General features: G+C 41.7%; 1 protein-coding gene and 1 long non-coding RNA gene across 6 annotated transcripts in view; both read right to left on the bottom strand.

Moving 5' to 3' along the window:
* Positions 1–14,739, bottom strand: part of LOC310826361 — a 683,860-nt gene that overhangs the window by 270,568 nt on the left and 398,553 nt on the right. The window lies entirely within an intron of this gene.
* Positions 1–14,739, bottom strand: part of LMO3 (LIM domain only 3) — a 95,424-nt gene that overhangs the window by 21,384 nt on the left and 59,301 nt on the right. The window lies entirely within an intron of this gene.

Raw genomic sequence — 14,739 nt, 5'->3', positions numbered from 1 at the left:
GCAAATTTCAGGTGCTGCTGCTTTTGGAGCAGTATCTATAAACAAACAACAGCAACAGAAAGGCAGGGACTTTCCTCTTAGACTTAGGCTGCATTTACACAATATTTCATACTAGAACCAGTAAATACTGAGTTCTTGGTGTATGTTTTTTTACCTAGTCTACACACAATCCAGACCTATTGTATATTTTTTTGGCCCCTGAAAAGTGCTTCTTGGGAAACTGGTTTCATTTGGAAAATAAAAGCTCATGGCAGATTAATTCTATTTTGCCCCACAGTGTGTCCATTTGAAAATGGATGAGAAGAAACATGGGTGGTCCCAGAGATTGGGAACATATCCACATCTGCTGAGTGATGTTGTCAAGGATAGGTGTATAATATAACAAGGCTGAAATTACCTCTTCATTCACCTGGGCATGTTCAGAAGGGAAAAGATGTTGATAACCTAATCAAGGGGAGGGTATTGAAAAGCATATCAAGTACCTACACCCACCCTCACTGATGACAGGACCTAGAATCAGTCTAGAATGAAAGCAGCATGTTGAAGACGAGCCAGAACATTTCCAGATTGAGAAGAGCCACATTTTTTGTGCTACAAACAGTTACGGTGTACACAGATACTCGAAGGAACCAGATATGCAAGGGAGGGAGGCTGAAAGGAAAAGGGTTGAGGAGTCAATATCAGTTTGACACTACCATAGCAAAAAGGTATGGCAAAATCTCTAGTAGGGATGGGCAGAACTATCTATTTCACATATATTCATTCATAAGGCTGTTCCACCACATTTCAGTATTAATCCAATTTTTATTTAGTTATTAAATTTGTGCACTTCTCTTCATCCATAGATCTCAGGGCGGTTCACAACACAAAAATACAGATTTGAAAATCCGCACAAAACTTTTGCATTTTTAAATGCACTTTATCTTAAAATACACATTTTGATTTTATTTTTTTTAAAGCCAAGGACTGCATCTCAAAATTCAGAGAGGGGCAAAGTCCAGAGGATAACTGTGTTCTGATCCATGCATTAGTCTCAGAAAGTGCAGATTGGGGTCAGTTCATATGAGAATTTGCACAGAACCAATTCCTCGAGAACCCCCAGTCTCCTTTGTGTCTACCTCAACTATTGATTCCCTGCAGCGAGCTCAGTGCACAGGATGCAAACCCTTCTCTGCTGCAGCTCAAACATGTTGCATATACTATTTTGTGTGACCCCCTTGTAGGACCACGTCCCTGGAACCTCCCTGGGAAACTTCACTAGCCTAAGTGGTGCCTTTATTCAAAATTAATTTTTCCTTCAGCAGAACTCGAATGGTATTTTACTGAAGCAGAGAACTGCACCTGAAAATTTCGCTTTAGGCAAAATAAAGAAGCAACACAATGACCATACCAATGGTTTTGGGGATGGGTGAGGAGAGAAGTTATACAGTTCATATCAAGTAATTTGCAAGCTTTTTGTTTGTTTGTTTATAGAATACTGCAAAGCATCTAGACTGCACCAAAAATCCAACACACCCAGTTATGAATCATTTCGAGGTTCACTGTTCATTCACCTAAATCAGGCATAGGCAAACTCGGCCCTCCAGATGTTTTGAGACTACAATTCCCATCATCCCTGACCACTGGTCCTGTTAGCTAGGGATGATGGGAGTTGTAGTCCCAAAACATCTGGAGGGCCAAGTTCGCCTATGTCTGACCTAAATGTTTAGCACCTCTAGTGTATATTACCATTCCTTCCATAGTCATGCAGACAAAAGTAGGCAGTTCAGCAGATCATTCACATCCATCTGTCTGTGTAAAGTGAAGGAATGTCAGGAACCGAAGACATTCAACCAGTGATTGTGTCGCAACTTTTTAGCACCCTTCATTTGAAAGTTGAAAAATTCAACAGACCCTAATAGCGACACATTGAGCTTCTTTAAGATACTAAAAGGAACACATGCAGTAAATGGCATTTCAACAGGGACAAATGTAAGGTTCTGTGCTTAGGTAGGAAGAACCAGAAGCACAAATATAGGATGGGGACATGTGGTTTACTAGCAGTACATGTGAAAGGGATCTAGAGGTCTTGGTAGCTCATAAGCTTAACATGAGCCAAAAGTGTGATGCAGCAACAAAAAAAGCTAATGCTATTCTAGGCTGCATCAACAGAAGTATAGTGTCCCAACTGAGGAAAGTAATAGCACTGATTTATTCTGCCTTGGTCAGACCACACCTGGAATACTGTGTCCAGTCCTAGGTGCCATAATTTAAGAAGCATACTGGCAAGCTGGAGAGTATGGAAACCAAGCCTTATGAGGAACAATTGAGGGAGTTTGCTATGTTTAGTCTGGAAAAGAGGAGACTAAAGGCACAGTTTTCATGCTGTCCCAAAACTCAAGGGGGGAGGGCGGAGGATTTCAGACCTCTAGAATTGTTTTTTATTTTATTTTAAAAATTTATACCACTTGACTTCAGAAAAATATAAAACTATCAATAAAAAATTACAGCTATAATTTAAAATGTACAGCAAGTTATAAGCTCAATAGAATAGACTAAATCAAATTAAAATTCACACAAACTTTCCAAACATCTGGCCAGGCTTGTCTGAATAAGAATGTCTTCAGGAGGAGCCAAAAAGAATACAGAGGAGGCCTGATATCAATAGGCAGGGAGTTCCAAAGTTTCAGTGCAAATATGAAAATAGCCTCTATTAAAACAGAGGAGGTCAAGGGGATAGGAAGGGGGGGGGGATAGCTCAGTGGGAAAGCACCTGCTCCACAGAATCCCTAGCACCTCCAGATATGGTTGGCGAGAGACTTTTTGAGAAACCCTGGAGAGGTGCTGCCAGTCTGTGAAGACAATATTGAAGTAGATGCAGCAGCTAATGTGTGATGGGGCAGAGACCTTCATAAGACTTCCCAGCTGGTGAGTCACTGTTACTTACTGGGAAGGAGAGGTTGTGCAAATGCATCTGCGGGAGTTTTGGATTAGCTCCAGTGGTGCATTTGCACTACATTGACATTGCCACAACCTCACCTCTCTTCGTCCAAGCAAGCAAGCAAGCAAGCAAGCAAGCAAGCAAGCAAGAAAGCAGTAACTCACCTGCTGGGAGGTCAGGTAAGCATCTCAGTACCACCACACTGCCCACTACTGACTTAGTGGTTCAATGGCCTAAGTAAATAACTAGGTTAAGTAAATTTTTATTTATACCCTGCCCTTCCCTTACTCAGGGCAGCTAACATCAAATACAGTGGTACCTCGGGTTAAGAGCTTAATTCGTTCTGGAGGTCTGTTCTTAACCTGAAACTGTTCTTAACCTGAAGCACCACTTTAGCTAATGGGGCCTCCTGCTGCCGCTGCGCTGCTGCCACATGATTTCTGTTCTCATCCTGAAGCAAAGTTCTTAACCTGAGGTAATATTTCTGGGTTAGTGGAGTCTGTACCTGAAATGTATGTAACCTGAAGCGTATGTAACTTGAGGTACCACTCTACATTAAAACACAATCAAACAATTGATTAAAATGCAGTTTAAAAATTATAATCAGGATAAAATGAAATGATTGCCCATGAATTACAACCATAGGGGTTGGGAACCTCAAGTATTCATCAGGGCTAGCTATCCATGTTGGTCCCATATGAGCGATAAAAGGGCCAAAGAGGTAACTTACAGGGTCCCATAGAGGGGGGTCAAACTGGGCCCGGACCGAAGGCCAGGTGGAACAATTCTGTCTTGCAGGCCCTGCGGAAAGATGTCAAGTCCTGCAGGGCCCTGGTCTCCACCAGAGTGTTCCACCAGGCTGGGGCCAAAGCCGAAAAGGCCTTGGCCCTGGTTGAGGCCAGTTTAAGGCAGCTCCCTACATCCCTAGTTCAAACCTTTTTCTTTTTCAAAGTTTCACTTTGGTCACAACTACAAACCGGGCCACTGCTGAATCTCTCCCCTTGGTATAGCAGCCAGGAAGGCTGCTAGGCTGCGAAAGAAATTATGCCATGCTTTATTAAATGGTAAACAGCTGTTTCAGTCACAATACGGCACATGCTAATTGAAGAATGCCGTAAGCACTTCTCCACTAATAAAGGGCTTTTAGGAGACAGGGGACTGAGGGGGAGAAAATATGTACCACGTACAAAATTACTTTCATAGGTGCCCTTCCTTTGAAATTCAGGCACGCGGGTCATTCCAGGTGAGAAGCACACTCTGAGAGGCAACGCATGGGAATGAATATTCAATAATCATTAGTGGCTTTGCTCGAGGCTCACGGCGTCATGGGTAAAAAAGGCAGGAGGAAGAATGAAGGCGGAACTCAGCTCCTTGTCAGGCTTCCAAGACTCAGGGCTGCTGGGAGAGACGTCTAGGCGGAACCTGTGAAGCGTCAGGTGACACACTTCCGACTTGCTCCTAGGAAACACGCCAAAGATTTTGCCCAAGGAAACTGAATTAAGGACGCGACGCTAAGCAGAGCCGCTGGAGCTGGCAAAGGTCATGGGCACAGTGCTTCCTGGGGGCTGGGAAATTCCCTTACACACAAAAATTGTGAGAAGCCACGAGGGGGAGACTTCTATCTGTTTATCTCCCTCACATTTTGCATCCCACCTCTTCCTCCAAGGATCTCATAACACCCTTGGTCTATCCCAACAAAGCTGCAAGGTAGAAGCTGTGCCAGTGTATCTTTAAGAGGGCCAAATAAGCCACTGGTTCCCAAACTTTCTTGGGATACCATGCGCTTGATTTCAAAAACTCATCCTACCCAACCCAAACCTACCATACAAAAGGCAATGTCCAGAATAGTGGCTTGCATGGCCCACTAAGAAAGATATAGCACAATAAAATTCAATACAGTGGTACCTAGGATTAAGAACTTAATTTGTTCCGGAGGTCTGTTCTTAACCTGAAACTGTTCTTAACCTGAGGTACCACTTTAGCTAATGGGGCCTCCTGCTGCTGCTGCACCGCTGGAGCACGATTTCTGTTCTCATCCTGAAGCAAAGTTCTTAACCCGAGGTACTATTTCTGGGTTAGCAGAGTCTGTAACCACTGTACAGTAATAATTAAAGGTAAAGGGTAAAGGGACCCCTGACCGTTAGGTCCAGTTGCGGACGACTCTGGATAATAATTAGGTGCACGTTTATTCCAAATTCAGTAAAAACTATTTAGTTTAATCAATTCAACCCAATTGATGAACTTGATCCATTGATACCAGCTTTTCAAAGTCTGATTGTCATTAAGACCCACAGCACCTAACCCTAACCCCCTTGCTTCTTTGCTCCCTCCAGGGGACGCTACTGACCACTTTGGGAAGCACTTTGGGAAGCATTTCTTTCGAGCTTCGTTAGAGCTCCTCCTCAGGTTGCATGTCAAAAAAACAAAGGGCAGGTTATTTATTTATACCCCACCTTTTTCTCTGACAGAGACTCAAGGCAGCTTACAGATAAAATAAGAACAGGTAAAAACATATACCTAATTATTTAAAAAGAATTAAACATTAAAACTCCCTCTTTCTATATATCCAATCTATTAAAATGTAAGATAATTACCATAAAAAAGCACAGTACCAGCCTTTTCATTAAAAGCCTTTTGCACTGCATTTGTGTATTCTACTTTGCCTAACAGTTTCCTTTAACGATCACGTTTTGATGCTATTTTTACTAACACATGCATTTCTATGCAGACTTTACCCAAATATATGCATTTTGAGTACACATTATGAAGCTAGAGAACTGCATTACAAAATTTGGGAAAGTGCAAATTTCAAAGGGTAGCTGTGGTTTGATTTGCATATTGTTTCAGAAAGTTTGAATAAAAGTAGCTTTGCCATTAAATGTAAAGTGGACTGAATTTCTCCCTTATCCCATTCCTATAAATAAAAGAACTGGGGCATTACACATAAATATAGGATCTGGCCAGGCATTTTCTTCATTCAGCAAACCACATTGTGTATAGCGCTGAGTGAAGAAAATTAGTGGCCAGATCTTAAAACAAACAAGTAGTCAGTCTGTCTGTCTCCCAATTTACACTACATAATGCAAGGCAGGCAGAGAAACAGAAGATCTGATTAAATGCCCAACTATGAAACACCACGATTCAGTATTTCTAGAGTAGTCACTATATACCTCAAGCCCCCAAGCAAACACCCTTTAATATTTATGGTATTGAATGCTAAACTTTGCATTTTCCTAAAGTAAGCTACCAGATTTTGAGTGCTTTTTTTTGCATTAATTATTTTACATGACATTGGATTACTTTGGCACAGTTTTATGGGTTTTTCAATTGTCTGGCTCCAATGACGCACAATAATCATGCCACACCCATAATCATAGAGCCACATGTCACCATTCATGTCCAAAAGTACGATATTGACAGCAGCCAAAGGAGGCGCAGAAGTCAAAATGGCAATAATCAAGTTGTTTTTATTATTGCTTGTAAGCTGCTCTGAGCCTGGTCTTGGCTGGGGAGGGCGGGGTATAAATAATAATAATAATAATAATAATAATAATAATAATAATAATAATAATAATTCAGTTTTGCATTTAAGGCATGCAGGGCCACCATTTCAGGAATAGCATTCTCAGCAATAACCCCTGGATTTAATAGTCTGATCTTCGTTCTGTTCAGAATTAATACAGGGCATCATTGAACATTTAAAGAAACATTTAGTGTGATGACAAGTAGGATTGGTCAATCTGACCACTTGAGTTTCTTATTTCCCCACTCTTCAGTTTAGTTCTTTTACATTTCCACATCATTTTGCAATTATTATAATTTTTTTAAACGTCCTTATGAAAATTCGCCAGCATTTCAGCGCAAATTTCTCCTAATGGACTTTTTTACCCAAATCTGCCAACTATTCACATTTCCCCTAATAAAATTCATTTGTGTATATTATTTTATCTATGCTTCTTTTATACATGCTTTGTGCTTGCACATGCATCTTTTGTGTACCTTACTTGGCTGGAGAGAATTCAGAGAATGCGAATTTCAAATGGTGGTTGTGTTTTGATTTGCCTACTCTTTTGGTGGGGTGGGTTCACCTTTAAATCAGTTCACCTTTAAATCTGGACTGAAATTATATCCTCCCTCATACATACAAAGCTACAGCAACATGGCCACACATCTTATTATTAAAGCAAATGGATTTATGCCTTTCATACCTGCTTTTAGCCTTACAGGTCAACTTTGTTGCTTATAACAATAGTTAATGTGCTGAAGCAGAGAACTTGCCAGAAATACAGGCGCTCTCAAGCAATAATCACAGCCATCATCTAAAACACAGAGGAACAAAAGATGAGGCCCCTGATGACATCTAAAATTCCTAACTGCACCTTAATTTAATTTTATTTTGTGTTCTGGGTTTATTATATTTTTGTACATTTTTTTAAAAAATCCAACACAGTCACAATAATAAAATACCATATATCAAGAAGAAGTTCCCTCTAGCAGCTTATGGTGTGACCCTCAGTTTACCTCTCAATAAATGGGAGCATTTTAAACTGCCTTATAAGCACACTGAAAGGTTAAGCTTTTTAACAGAGCATGCCAAGAGAGAGATGCTTTGGAAGCATTTGCAGTTCTTTAGGGCATATGCGTGTGAAATTGTTGTCAGATCTGCTTGCAAGCACACAGTGCTAAAGATCCAAAATATTCACTTTGTAGATGGGATTTGCAGAAGTGGTAGAGAAACGCGGCCAATGCTTTGTGCTCAGAGATGAGGGGGTGTCTTTCTTCAAATTAAAAAAGAAAAAGAAAAAAAGGTTTAAGACAGAAGAAAGAGATGCAAGTTACTGCACCCTATAATTACACTCGACACAATTTAGAATGCCGCCGTACAGTAATGTTAACACAAACAAGGTTCTAAAAAAAGCCTTCCACGTAGCAAAACGTGGGGAAATGTTAAGTCTCTTTCGACTGCTTTGCAAATTTTCTCCCAGAAAAGCTATTTCTTAATAATGCATCTGACTCTTTTCATAGGGGAAAAAAGAAATGGGTTAAGTTTTCCCTGTATTTGGACTGTGCGCATATTCTTCCTTTTATTTATAAAAGGCACGCGTATCCAAGGCATTGGGCTTTGTTGTGTCACCTTTAGGACTTGCTGTTTGAAGTACCGCGTTGCAAGGGCTACAGTACACAGAGTGTTCAGAATTTTAAGCAAAACCTTAAAACAGTTACGGAAATCAAAGCCGGCTATTCCGAAGACGTGCACCCACTGTACAAATAGCACACGGACTGCCTATCGATAGATCCTGCATGCGCCTAGACAGTATCATTGCTGTGAAGTACATATGCATGGATGCTAACCTTGAAGTCTGGTAATTCCAAGGGGGAAACAAACAAACAAACAAACCAAGATGGTATGAGATGGAATTTAGGACAGAGGGGGGAAAAAGTTATAGAACTGTTTCAACAAGTGTTGGAATTAACTAGACATGAACGTGCAGCTTACTACACAACCCTATGCATTTTCACTCAGTGCATTCAGCGTGACTTATTCTAGGAAAGTGAATACAGGCCGGCAGCCGTATTTGCCCAATGGAATGTTGCTTATTGGTAAACCAATCTGGAACACACAACTTAATCCTTTATGTGGTTTTTTAAAAATGCAAGCTGCTGGGAATTGCAAGTGGGGAGAAAACATGTGATGATTGTTGCATCCCACTTGTGGGTTTTGTATAGGCCACTGAGAGAACAGGATTGCTGGACTAGATGGGTCATTGGCATGATTCAGCAAAGGCTCTTTTTACATTTAGCTCAAGCTATCAATCATAATATTTTATATGGACTTGATATTTCTTATCAGATTTTTAAGCCTTTGTGCTTTTTAAAATATTTTAATGACTCCAAAAAATAAGATTGTCATCACCAATTCCATTAAAATATGGCTTAAAATGAGACACTGTCTTTATTTTGCAGGTTAATGAAGCTGCAGATCCAATACAGACCCACAGACACATTTTCCAATAGGTATAAGGCATTGCCTTTCGTCCCCTGCTTGGGTGGGAAAAAACAGAAGGAGAGAAGAATTCTTTAGGAGACTTGGCTTCCCAATAAATGGCGACCAACTTCAATGAAACAGCTATATAGAAACAGACGTCAGGGGTTGTTCTGGAAGTTTGATATGTTGAGTAAGCTACGGCAAATGAAATCTTTAAAACAGGCACACCGCCTGTTTTATCTTTAAATCTTTAAAACAGGCACAGCACCACAACACTTACTAATGAAATGTTACATTAGTAAACATTTCAATTACTGCTTCCATAAAGGCAACACCTTAAAATGGAAAAGCAGGTGTCATGTTGACGCCTATTGCTCATTAGATAAAGGTGCTGTTTGTATTTGGGTCACAACTCTTCCCATGTATGAATATTAGCAACACATTGCAGGAAGGAAAAAGCCCTGGAGATTTAGCACAGTTTGAATATTTAATGCAACAATAGTTGGATTCCTAACAGGAGAAAGGAAATTTGGAAGCACGAGATATATGCACCACACACCTATCTTTGCTTGTCTGCTTTTCATATTTTATGCTGCCTACATTGTGACACCCCAGCATGTTTGAAAAAGAATAAAAACAGCTAGCATGGACTACAAGGTAGCAGATCCTACTTTCTAATGCCCCCTGAAAAGAGCAAACGATACCATATAATTCATGCAATGTATGTGGGGTGATTCTTTAGCGCAACACAAGCAGAGCACAGAAGACACACACAGAACAAAAGACAAGTCCTAACTTCATAACTTTGCATATATCCAAAGTGAAAAAGGAGAAAGCTGTCAGGCACCAAGATGATGAACGTTTTAAAAGACACCTATATCTCATGCTTTCTAATGAATGAAATGCAGGAAAGCAAACAATTTGAAAGAAAAGTAGGCTATTAGAAAATCTCTTACTCCTCCCTCCCTTGTTTCTTTTCTTCTTCTGGTATTAGGGATTTTTCTCTCCCCAACGTCTCCCGCCACAGACACAAACAGCCCACAGGGATTGCAGAACAAGGGTCTTTACAGAAGGCAGCTTGCTAATTGAGAAGCTGATCAGGGGTAGAGAGATCCTGCCTTACCACGTTAAGCATCGAAATCAAGCATGACTGGATTGATGCCGCCAAATCGCTGTCTGGAGGCCATTCCAAGCCAGGAGCAGCCGGGCTTTTCACACCTGATAGGCCCTCACTCCATCTACATCAAGTCGCATTAAGAAAGGAATGGATTGGTGAATTGGAGCCCTTGCCCCTTAAGAGCCTTCGTTGGACAGACTTAATTGCTGCTCCTTGAAGTCCCTTAGAAGTAGCAAATCCTACTCAAGCGTCAGAGCGGTGCCATTATCTGTTCCACTCCTTTGCCCCTAGCAAGGAGAACTTCACATTTCAAAGAGTAGAAACATGGTAGAAAAACACACACAACTCAAACACTCTATTAATAATAATAATAGTACCTCGGGTTACAGGCGCTTCAGGTTACAGACGCTTCAAGTTACAGACTCCGCTAACCCAGAAATAGTACCTCGGGTTAAGAACTTTGCTTCAGGATGAGAACAGAAATTGTGCTCCGGTGGCGCAGCGGCAGCAGGAGGCCCCATTAGTTAAAGTGGTACCTCAGGTTAAGAACAGTTTCAGGTTAAGAACGGACCTCCAGAACGAATTAAGTTCTTAACCCAAGGTACCACTGTAATTAACTCCCAACGATAATCAAGAGTCATTGGGACTTAACCCACCATTTAACATTTCACAGCTGAAGCCAGGAACAATTTTGCATTCTTCTTATTCTCTTGCCCAAACCAGGGATAGGCAAAGGGTAAGTATTGGGGTGATCTGATTTTTTTACTCCTGACAGTTTAGCAACAGCAACTCCCCGCACCCCACTCCCCCAAATTAGGTTGCTGAAAAAAAGGAAATGTGGGAGAAAAGAAGGAGTGTATTTGTAAGTGAAAGGTTTGCAGGATCAGTACTAGCCCAGAAGTCAACAGTTGTGGTCTTGAAGACAAATTCCCAGGCTGAACATGTACTCAGAGGTCCAGTGGTCCATAATTCTAAATCTACAAAAAAACCTTCTGTGCTACCGTTTTGCATCTGGTGACATGTGACGCTGTACAAAACAGACCAGACAAGATTGGGAATGATTGCTGCTAATATACAATGTCAGTTTTACAGAAGCTACACTGATACCAGCCACATTTCCAGACGCAATTTACAGAGCCAGCATGGTGTAGTGGTTAAGAGCGATGGACTTGTAATCTGGTGAACCGGGTTCGCTTCCCCGCTCCTCCACACGCAGCTGCTGGGTGACCTTGGGCCAGTCACACTTCTCTGAAGTCTCTCAGCCCCACTCACCTCACAGAGTGTTTGTTGTGGGGGAGGAAGGGAAAGGAGATTGTTAGCCACTTTGAGACTCCTTAAGGGGAGTGAAAGGCGGGATATCAAGTCCAAACAGAGCTAAATTTGAGATTTAAAGGCCTATGCAGAGTATTTCAAGGACTTCTTGCTCTCCCATGAACTTGCCTGGATGTTGACACCCATGGCCTTTCTTAAGGTCACCCTGCTTTTTAGGGGTCAGTAGCAACCAAGACAGAGCCGTTTCAGTGGTGACTCCTGGTCTTATCTCCAGAGCAAATCACCCAGTGCAGACTTTAGCATCCTTTCGGTGCTCGGAAAATATATTTACAGTGGTACCTTGGGTTACATATGCTTCAGGTTACAGACTCCACTAACCTGGAAATAGTACCTTGGGTTAAGAACTTTGCTTCAGGATGAGAACAGAAATAGTGCTCCGATGGCGCAGCAGCAGCGGCAGGCCCCATTAGCTAAAGTGGTGCTTCAGGTTAAGAACAGTTTCAGGTTAAGAACGGACCTCCGGAATGAATTAAGCTCTTAACCCTGTAAGTCCCCCCACCTCCTTTTAGGATGTCTGCTGCATCCTACTTGGCTCTGGTTTTATTGTGCTTTGTCACTGACTTAGCTGTTCTATGTCCAAATTATCATTCCATTTTATTTGTTGTCATCACTGTGAGCAGAATACAAATTGATCAGTGTTTCCTACTCTAGAAACTATGCTTTATCCATCAATCAGCCACCTACTTTACACACTCCAAACTACTCAAGGCTGTTTGTTTTGCGTTTTATCCAATATGTTCCCTTAACCTTTTTTAAGAGCTTGCCTTGCACAGGCTTCTAATGCAGAATTACTGGTGCTAAAATCTAGGTGTGCACCTGAGTAGCTGAAGAGAGGAAGGAACTGGTGGTTGCTCCTCCTCCTTTGCTGGTGCGTTGCTTTGTAGGGGACCTTCCCACATCCTTATTTTCCTTTATTCTCAGTTGCAAACAGCAGCCGCTGGATGAGCTGCTGAATCAGCTTTCTGGGTCTGTTTGAATGCTGCCTCCTCACAGTTAAACCTCTGCTGTGGAGATAAGGGGGAAAGGAAGAAACCAGGGCACTCCAAGAAGATCAGGTTCTCCCACTGGGTATGCTTGTGTCTCCATTTTTCTTTCTATCCAAGCTGCCTCCGAAAAAATCAAGGAGCGTATGTTGGAAGCTGCCTTCCAGCAGATCAGATGATGTGTCCATCTAACCTAGTATTGCCTACTTCCCTGGCAGTTGTCCCTCTCTACTGTCTCAGAAAGAGAGAGGTTTATTACTATTATTATCCTTGGTTATGTTTAATAATAATAATAATAATTATAAAATTTCTTTATACCACACCCTTCTTGGCCAGAGCTGGGCTCAGGGCGGCTAACACCAATAAAATTTCAGTAAAAACATAATAGGGAAAAAAGAAAAAGTAGGGGGGGAGCCATTGAAAATACAGGTTAAAATGCAATTTAAAATGCAGCCTCATTTTAAAAGTCAAAACCATAAGGGGAGGGAAACATAATGGTCAGACTGAGTCCAAACCAGACGCCAGGCGGAACAGTTTATCACTTTTTACAAAATGTTTCAAAGCGACTTGCAAAATGTTAAAATACCAAACTTTTAGAATCTGCAACACGGAACAAAACATATGAGCAACACAAATGTCCATTCACCAGCAAGAATAACAAAGATGAATCCTATCCCACAAAAAGGTTTTGCTCACCACTCTAACAGAACCTGTGACTTTCGGCATGAAAGCATGGTCTTTGGCACTGAACTATGATCCCTCTTACAGCTCCTTCAGTTCCTTTCCCTCCCCAAAATAGATTCTTGCACCCCTGAGCAAAGATTTTAACAGTTTCCTTTGTCCCCAAACGTCAATGATAAATAGAATCCTAAGTCTTCCAGCGGATCTGCTTTGGCTTGTTACAAGGATAGCTGCAGCTGAAAGACTGAAAGGCATTCAGAATTTATTTGAAATCATTTCTATGCTGGCTTCCCACTCTTATTCTTTGTACACACTATACCTTTAAAACACTCTTGGAGCACATTCTTTCCCTCAAAGAATTCTGGGCACTGTAGTTTGTTGAGCATTGCTAGGAATTGTAACTCTGTGGGGAGTAATCGACGGGGCCCAGAATTCTTTGAAGGCGGAAATGTGCTTTGATGTTGCTTTAAAGGTATAGTGTACAGACAGCCTAAAGCCTTCCAGGCAGCCTGCAAAACCAATTACAATCCCAGAAAAGTATAATAAAAACTCAAGAGTTGGAAGGGTAATTTGACCAATCTCCAACTAGATGCCTGATATCTAGAGTCAGAGCATCCTCCAATCTCTGTTTGAAGGATTCATCACCCTCTAGATCAGTGTTTCCCAACCTTGTGCCTCCAGATGTTTTTGGCCTACAACTCCCATCATCCCTAGCTAGCAAGACCAGTGGTCAGGGATGATGGGAGTTGTAGGCCAAAAACATCTGGAGGCACAAGGTTGGGAAACACTGCTCTAGATAAAATGATTCCATTTTAGAACTTCTTTCTATAACTTAAGCCTGTCTTGCCCTATTTCTGGGACAGCAGAGAACAAACCCTTGTCCTCTTCTATATGGCAGTCTTTCAGGTGTTTGGAATAGTTCTATTATTTTCACCCCACCCTGATCTTTTCTCCAGGATAATTACCCCCAATTCCTTCAGTGTTTCCTCATAGGCCTTGTTTTCCATACCCCTAACCATCAATGACAGAAATAATACAGAAATTGTTGTAGCATTACAGTTGTAATCTGGAAGGTACAGGGCCCTTAGCCTGAGGTCGCTGATGGGAATTGTAGTCTAGCAACATCTAAAGCAGGCATCCCCAACCTGCGGGCCTCCAGATGTTTTGGCCTACAACTCCCATGATCCCTAGCTAACAGGACCAGTGGTCAGGGATGATGGGAATTGTAGTCCAAAACATCTGGAGGGCCACAGGTTGGGGATGCCTGATCTAAAGGGCACCACATTGCCTATTCCCAGCTAAGGAGAGATCACTTCCTGATTCACATGGAAAGCTGTTTTCAGTGGAGCCCAGCTACAGAAGCACAAAGCTGTGTTGAGGCAGCATTGGACGTTGAAATTTTGCACCCCCTAGCAGTTTTGCACCCGCGGCAACTGCTCCTGTGCCCCCCCCATGCTATGCCATTGTGTGAAACCATTGCAAAATCATTGTACCTCTGCAGGTAAAATGAAACTAAGCAAGGCATGCTAAGACCCTGAAAATGAATAATGTAGACACATCATGTTTGGGTATCAGCAACTATCAGACATTCCTGATACCGCAAACTTAAAACTAATATAAACCAATAGAACGACCATGGTTTCCCCAAAATAATCTATGTGCTGAGCAGGGTATTAATGACTCCCCTTTGGAGATCCCTAGCCCTTCCTACTTACAGAAC

This window comes from Podarcis gaigeae (assembly GCF_964106915.1).
Source record: "Podarcis gaigeae genome assembly, chromosome: 10".
In the NCBI taxonomy this organism is placed as follows: domain Eukaryota; kingdom Metazoa; phylum Chordata; class Lepidosauria; order Squamata; family Lacertidae; genus Podarcis; species Podarcis gaigeae.
This window is presented reverse-complemented; position numbering and strand designations above follow the sequence as displayed.